This window comes from Schistocerca nitens, chromosome 4, assembly GCF_023898315.1.
Source record: "Schistocerca nitens isolate TAMUIC-IGC-003100 chromosome 4, iqSchNite1.1, whole genome shotgun sequence".
Lineage (NCBI taxonomy): Eukaryota > Metazoa > Arthropoda > Insecta > Orthoptera > Acrididae > Schistocerca > Schistocerca nitens.
In genome coordinates, this window is record NC_064617.1 from 111,548,282 (window position 1) to 111,556,464 (window position 8,183).

The window sequence follows — 8,183 nt, forward strand, 5'->3', positions numbered from 1 at the left end:
AGCATCAACAATTACCCTATTCTGACAAATACAGTGGTTAAGTGGCGCGACAATAACGCTTCTCAAGTTGCAACGCCTGGAACTGTTACAACAATATAGCTACTCTTCAGCCACAGTGCTGCTGAAAATAAATTATTGATCCTGTTTATAAATTTGGCACTGTGAGACTATGGAGGTTAGAGAAATATGCTAAAACGTGTTACTTTATTGTGTTGTATTCCGTTTAATTGAGTTTAAATCTCGGAAAACTTAAAGAATTTCGTAAAATGTATTTAAAAACTAAATTTCGGGACACCATATGTTATGATGAAAAATGAGGACAACCCCTAACTTAGGTGTTCTTGAAGAGTGAAGGAATACTGCCAAATTTTTGCGATAAATTTCCTTCCAGTTTACGAGCAGTTGTGATTATGCCTCTTGCCTCTTAATCAATTATGATCTAAATGTAGGACTTAAACACCTAATTCAGCCATTTATTTGTGAGGAAGGTAAACGTATTGTGCAGAAAATTATCTTCCTGCTGCGTATGTACAAACATACCCATGCACTAAAACGTGTTTACATTGTACAAAAAATGGTTCAAATGGCACTGAGCACTATGGGACTTAACATCTGAGGTCATCAGTCCCCTAGAACTAAGAAGTACTTAAACCTAACTAACCTAAGGACATCACACACATCCATGCCCGAGACAGGATTCGAACCTGCGAACGTAGCGGTCGCACGGTTCCAGACTGAAGCGCCTAGAACCGCTCGGCCACACCGGCCTGCTTACATTATACAGACTTTGAAAAGTATGAGGTATATTAGTTCAAGGCATAACATTCACACCTTTGTACTTCAGTTTCTCAGTTACGCCTAACCTTTATCTTAACATCACTGTAAACAATCTGATACCACCTCCCCCCCCCCCCGTCCCCCCCGTCCACCCATCCCGTGGGCAGCTGGGTGAGCCAACAGGTCGTTGGAATCGTCTGATCGTAGACGCATTCGTTTCTAATCGCAAACATTTGATCGTTTGGGCATTGTTCAATTATTATTATTGGCTGCTATGTGTTGTTAAATTATTATTATTGGCTGTTCTCTGTTACCACCTGACTTCACTGTTATTGTCGTTCCAATACTTGCTTTGAACTAATGGCTAATACGCGGCTTTTAGTTCAGTTTGCAGTCCATGTTTATGCTTAAGCATTTCCTTAATAATGAATTGTGTCTGAATCAAAATACCGAAACTCTCACTGGCGTGGGAATGGAATAAATCATGTAACCGGTTAAAAAGTGGTACAAGTTCAGTGCCACGTACAGTATTTGCAAGGATGAGTGACATTCTAAAAATATATTAAGTAAAGGAATTCAAAGAAAATTCACGAACGACGATAAACGTTTCCTGCGGAAAAAAAATACGGGTGACATTATATGCTCAAAATCCAGGTTCAAAAATGGCTCTTAACACTATGGGACTTAACATCTGAGGTCATTAGTCCCCTAGAACTTAGAACTACTTAAACCTAACTAACCTAAGGACATCACACACATCCATGCCCGAGGCACAGGATTCGAACCTGCGAACGTAGCGGTCGCGCGGTTCCGGACTGAAGCGCCTAGAACCGCTCGTCCACCGTGGTCAGCAAAAACCAGGTAATTATGTCACCAAACAGTTAGACAATGTACCTCATATGCTTTCTGTTCACGTCACCTCAGAATTTACCGGAAGAGAATTATCGGTGATGGGTGAAAACCAGCGGGAAAGGATAAAATAAGCTCTAATAAATTAAAATAAAAAAGTAATTGTTTATTTACTTAAGAAATTTATAATGTAGCCCCAGTTATCAATCTTTTAAAACCAATCAAAAATCCTTAAGTACTGCCCGAAGTACGAAAAAATCTTGTTATAGTAAATACATTCATAAATTTTGCAAATGCGTCATCCACCTCACCTTGAAATAAAATACTCTCGAAAAAAAAGACGACTCACCACGTAGTATTTATTCGAATGGGACGGAAATCATCGAAGACTTGGTCTACATGTGCTCTCAAACACATGAATACAATTTTTACAAAAACTGGACCATTGCTTCAAGAGACATTGCTTCACAAGTTGAGCAAGTCAGTAACGCGTTCGTCCACCTGTGGCCCCTACGCAAGCAGTTGTTCGTCTTGGCACTGACTGACCGAGTTGGGTACGTCCTCCTGATATCGTGCCAAATTCTGCCGAACCGGCGCTTTAGATCGTTTAGAACCTGAGAGCGCTGGAAAGCACTGCCCATAATGCTTCGAACGTTCTCAACTTGGGAGAGATCCGGCGACGTTCTTGGCCATGGTAGGCTTTAACAAAGACGAAGACAAGCAGTAGAAACTCTCGCCGTGGGCGGACGGGCATTATCTTGCTGAAATGTGGCTTGCCATGAAGGGCAACAAGGTGTAGGGGTAGAATATCGTCGACGTACTGCTGTGTTGTAACGGTGTCGCGGATGACAACCACAGGGTCCTGGTTGTTGGGCCGTATGGCGGCGACAGTGAGGTTGATATCCCACCGCGGTCCGGGGCGTCCGAAGACGCTCTTCGTTGGTCTTCGGGGCCCATTTCGAAACGGAAGTCATCACTGAAGACAATTCCGCTCCAGTCAATTAGATTCCAGGCCGAAGACGTAGTTCCAGATGAATGTACACTGAGAAGGAAATTGTAACGTTCTTTCTAAATGTGTAACGTTCTTAAAAAAATTATGTGTTTGTTTGCCAATGCTTATGAAAAGCGTAATGTTTGTGTTATGCAAATATACTGTGTGATGTGTTGCTGAGCAAATGGTGTGCTTAATGGGTGAGCCGTGTGTCGGCTCTCAACATACATCGCGCTGTAAAGATTGTTCTGAGTCCTTCCATCCAATCGTTAATCGATTCTTCCATATTTATCGTTATGCTACGTACGATTCTGTTGAGATTCCCCTCTGGCGGCGTGTCTGGTCTTATCGATCTTCGAGTCGTTGCTTCCTGCTAGCCTTGTGTAAGGGAATAAGATCTTTGGGGGGGGGGGGGGGGATGGCCGGTTGGTTGCCTAGCGGTGACGAGTCGGTCGGTCGGTTTTTAAAATCGGGAATTAGAGGGTGTCGTACGATGAGACCGCGGCGTGGCGTCGCGGTGGAGAGTTGGCTGTTATTCCGAGAAGCCGCGTGGTCTATCCTGACCGTGCGAGACGAGTGGGACGAGTTGACGGGACAAGGCTGTAAGCTCTTGCTGTGAGCACCAGGGGGCCACGGCTGTGGTTCCGAGTCACTACTTGGTGGGAGCGGCAACGGTTGTCTTTAAATTTTCCGTCTGGAGGCGGGAATGATGGACTAGTAACTCGCCTAACCTGAGGAGTGGTATTTCGCCACCTTGGGTGCAGAGAAGACGAGGGCTCCGGTGACAGAGCGCGTGGCTGCGTGACTGCGCCCAGTTGGGTACGCTGGCGACGTGTACACGGTCGGCCGTGAGGAACCTTTGCATCGGAGTTCACCTGCTGTTTCTCTGATAAACTGCAAGTTAAGTTGGTTAAAGGTTTATATGTTAATTGAAGAATTTTGGTTTGTGCAACCAGCGTCTTTTCTGCCTTGTGGCCTCCTATGTTCAGGTTTCGTATCCCTGTCGCCGGTGTATAGATAGTGAGTGATCTTTTCCGCTTCTTATTAGTACTGCTCGGTAGAGAGTGTATTTTTGGGCAGTGATTATTGTTTTAGATTAAATTTTTGCTGCCTTGTGGCCTCCTGCGTTCGGATTTCCTGTCCCTGTCGCCGGTGTAATTATAGACCGTGATCTTTTGGCTTCTTATTAGTACTGCCTCGGAGGAAGTGTATTTTTGGGTAGGGATTATGGTTCCTGATTTGATTCCTCCTCCTCCCCTGGCCTCGCGTGAGGTCGATGTGATTGCTGAATGTGAGGCGTTGTGGGTCTGTTAGTCCGCTTCTAGCCTGAGCATCCTTCTGCAGACAATTGTGGCCGCCCTTACATCCGATCGGTTAATTATTTCCATCCCGGGGCATTTTGGTGGCAGGACATGGTATTAAAGTTGTTAGTTATTGTAAAATGTTAAATGGTTGTATTTTACTCTGATTGTTCTTGGCCACTGTTTAAAAAGGTTAAGTTTGCCTTTCATTGGTAGGTTTTTAAAATTACGTGGCTATAAAACTGTTAGTTATTGTAAAAGGTGAATGACTGTATCTTTCTTTACTTTGATTGTTTTAATCTACTTGGCATCCTTTGAAAATGCTAGTCCTGGCTCCCTGTTAGCGAGCCGTTGTAATTTAATATTTTGTTGTGTCAAAGTTTAAAATAAGTTGGCTCCCTACATGTTCGGTGCCGAAATTGTATGCAAATTGGTTTTTTGTTTTGTTTCATTACTTGGAAAGTTTTAATTTTGTTATTAAATGCTTTATCAACGTCTGTTTTAAGTAAAATGGCTTGGCTATTAACGGTAAAGTAAAGTTTTTAATTTCATTACTTGGAAAATTTTGATTTGTTGTCAAATGTTTTATCAAAGTCGGTTTTAAGTAAAATGGCTTGGCCGTTAACTGTAAAGTAATTTTTTTTGAAAAGGCACTCATGTCTACTAGCTTTTTCGGATCTGTTCCTGGTCAAGTGATAAAGAAATGACTTTTAATGGTTGAAGTAATCAATAAGGAAATTGTAAATTGCAACTCGACAGTAACCAACTAATTTTGGCCCCGTTTCCCAACGGGGGGTTTTCCTTGATTAATCGTAACACCCGTCTCAATGGGTTTTACTGTGATCCAAAAATATTAAACAACTTAATCTGGAAAACCTATATGCAGTGCCCATAATGAAATAAATCCCTCTGAAATTTACCCAGTCTCGTGAGCACCAGGTTGTACGGCCCTATGCAATAAACTGACAAAGTTCCCTGTGCCAATATACAAAGAAATAAATTTTCCTTAGCTCTAGAGTCGCAACGGATGTAAACTTGGTATGCTGTTCTCTCTACAGTAGGCATAGAAAATATTCAGTCTTGACACAGCGAAGTGCAATGCCGGCCGTAAAATACCTTCATACAAAAAATATCAGTAGATTGGCTAATAAATGAATAACCTTGCAAATGTTCAGAGAAAACACTGGATATTGGCTCAGCACTGTGCAATGCTGCCCGCATGGAGACTTTTACAAACATTAATACGAGGGTAATCCCAAAAGTAAGGTCTCCTATTTTTTATAAGTACATAGACCTGTTTATTTGTACAATGGTTTACATCAGTTTACAGCTTGAACATTTACCTATTTTTCGACATAATCACCATTTCTGTCGATGGATTTTTGTAGACGCTGTGGCAGTTTTTGTATGCCCATGTCATACCAGCTCACCGCCATGCTGTTCAGAAAGTTATGAACCTCTTCTTTCACCTCGTCGTCGCAGCTGAATCTCTGGAATCACAATTAACACTGACAGGTACTATGAGACTCTGAGAAAACTGAAACGGGCAATTCAGAACCGGCGAAGAGGAATGTTGAGCAAGGGCGCACACATTCTCCATGACAACGCTCGCCCACACATCGCTCGGCAAACCGTTGCTCTCCTGCAACAGTTTCAGTGGAACACAATCACCCACGCAACCTATAGTGCTGACTTGGCGCCCAGTTCCCTAGGTTGAAAGAACATTTGGCCGGAAAGCGATTCAGCTCCGACGACGAGGTGAAAGAAGAGGTTCATAACTTTCTGAACAGCATGGCGGCGAGCTGGTATGACGTGGGCATACAAGAAGTGCCACAGCGTCTACAAAAATGCATCGACGGAAATGGGGATTATGTCGAAAAGTAGCTAAATGTTCAAGCTGTAAACTGATGTAGACCATTGTAGAAATAAACAGGTCTATGTACAGTAGAACCCCTCTAATCCAACCTTGGATGGTCCGTCACTCCGGTTAGTCCGACCATGCTCAGGCTCGCGAGCCAGTGCCGACTTGTCACTGACTGGACGCCTGTCGGGCCATTGTTGCGATGTCCATCGTTGTGCATATTGTTATACTGTACGTTATTGTGCAGTTTTATCCTTTGTTTGGATTAGAAAACGTCATTGTTTGCTTTATTCCGTGTTCTCTACAGTTCTTATTACTGTAGATTCACCCGGATTTCACACAACGATGCAAAAAACGCTTATGACATCGCCCTTCCATAAATACAGCAGAATCCAACTTCAGCTCCAATGGACGTTGTGTGGATAAAAAAATGGAGGGACACTGCAGCTAAATCTAGAATAACATCTGCTAAACAAAAATGTATCACTGACTTTTTTTCCAAGTAATTTGTTTTCGTTTACTGTAAAAACAATGCATACAGTATAATCATTTCTTAGTTTATACATACAGTAGTTTATTTCTTTGTAAAAAATTTCTTTTTTATATACAGTGCTGTATATAATGGGGGCATTTATTATTTATTAATATCAATGGGGGCTACTCTGGGAGGAAGGTAGAGCTGGCAGAGGCTGCAAGTAAGATGGGGCTGGACCGTTTAGCTGTTAGTGACATTCGGGTAAGTGGTGAGAAAGAAGAGGAAGTGGGAGAATACAAGGTCTACCTGTCAGGAGTCAAAGCAGGAATAGTACAATGGGGTGTAGCGCTTTACGTCAGGAAAGAAATGTAACCCATCGTAGTTGCAATTAGGTATGTAAACGAACGACTGATGTGGATAGATTTGACAGTGTCTAGCAAGAAAATTAGGATTGTGTCAGTATTTTCGCATTGTGAACGGACAGATCAAGATAAGATGGATAGTTTTTATGAGGCACTCAGTGATGTAGTTGTTAGCGTAAAGGACAAGGACAGTGTTCAGCTCATGGTTGATTTTAACGCCAGGATTGGAAATCGAACAGAAGGGTATGAAAAGGTTATGGGTAAATTTGGAGAGGATCTGGAGGCCAACAGGAACGGGAAACAACTCTTGGATTTCTGTGTCAGTATGGGCTTAGTAATCACAAACTCCTTTTTTAAACATAAGAACATTCACCAGTATACTTGGGAAGGCAGGGGAACCACATCTGTCATTGACTATATAATAACAGATCAGGAATTCAGGAAGGCTGTGAGGGACACACGTGTATGCAGGGGATTCTTTGATGACACTGATCATTATTTAATCTGCAGTGAAATTGGGATTGTGAGGCAGAAAGTGCAGGAGGTCAGGTCCATATGTAGATAAGAGTGGAGAAACTCCAGGATAAGGAAATCAGGCACAAGTACATAACAGCGATCTCAGAAAGGTACCAGTTAGTTGAATGTAGTCGATTACAGTCATTGGAAAAGGGATGGACAAGGTACAGGGACGCAGTACTAGAAGTAGCTAAAGAATGTCTTGGGACAGTAGTGTGTAAAAGTAGGATGAAGCAAACAGCTTGGTGGAATGACACAGTCAAGGCAGCATGTAAAAGGAAAAAGAAGGCGTATCAAAAATGGCTACATACTAGAACTCAGGTAGACAGAGAAAGTTATGTTGAAGAAAGAAACAAAGCCAAACAGATAATTGCAGCATCCAAGAAGAAATCTTGGGAAGACTTTGGAAACAAGTTGGAGACTATGGGTCAAGCTTGAAAGGTCTCTGTTGGATTCCTTTCATGTTTAATCTCTCAAATTTGTTGTCTTTTAAGGAATAAATTCCTCTTCTAAATTTACTGTGGCGTTTCTGACTATCTGGGAGGAGACTGAGTAGTGGAACGTGTTACTTTTACACGTAAACAAGAACGATCTCTCACACTACTACACTTTAAAGCACAGTTTATATGTAATTCTTATATGTAATTCATGTCACACAGTCTCATACGGAACCTACATCCGCTTTCTTTTATATACTGTGTATGATAAGATACTGTCATCCCCCTTCCCTTCTGTGTGAGAGGATGAATGATCAAATGTGTTTGTAGCTGCATGCTTGAGGGTAGCAGACAAGGCTGTCTGCTAGAGAACAGTAGGACCAACGTTGAAACAGGTAGCTACGGTTCCTAAAAGCAGAGAGGTTTCCATTCTTAGTATGGTCCGGTCCGTCCCCTGTCATGTTGGTATAGGAAGCTGCCCCTCTGGCGCCTTCCGTTGGTCTTTGTGAGCGACTCTCGGGAGCACGCTGGGTAGTGCAGTGGGAGTCTGGCAGTTGGAGAGTAGCGCAGGGCAGTCCAGCAGTTGCAGTCTGGCGGTGCGAGCGTCTGAAGTG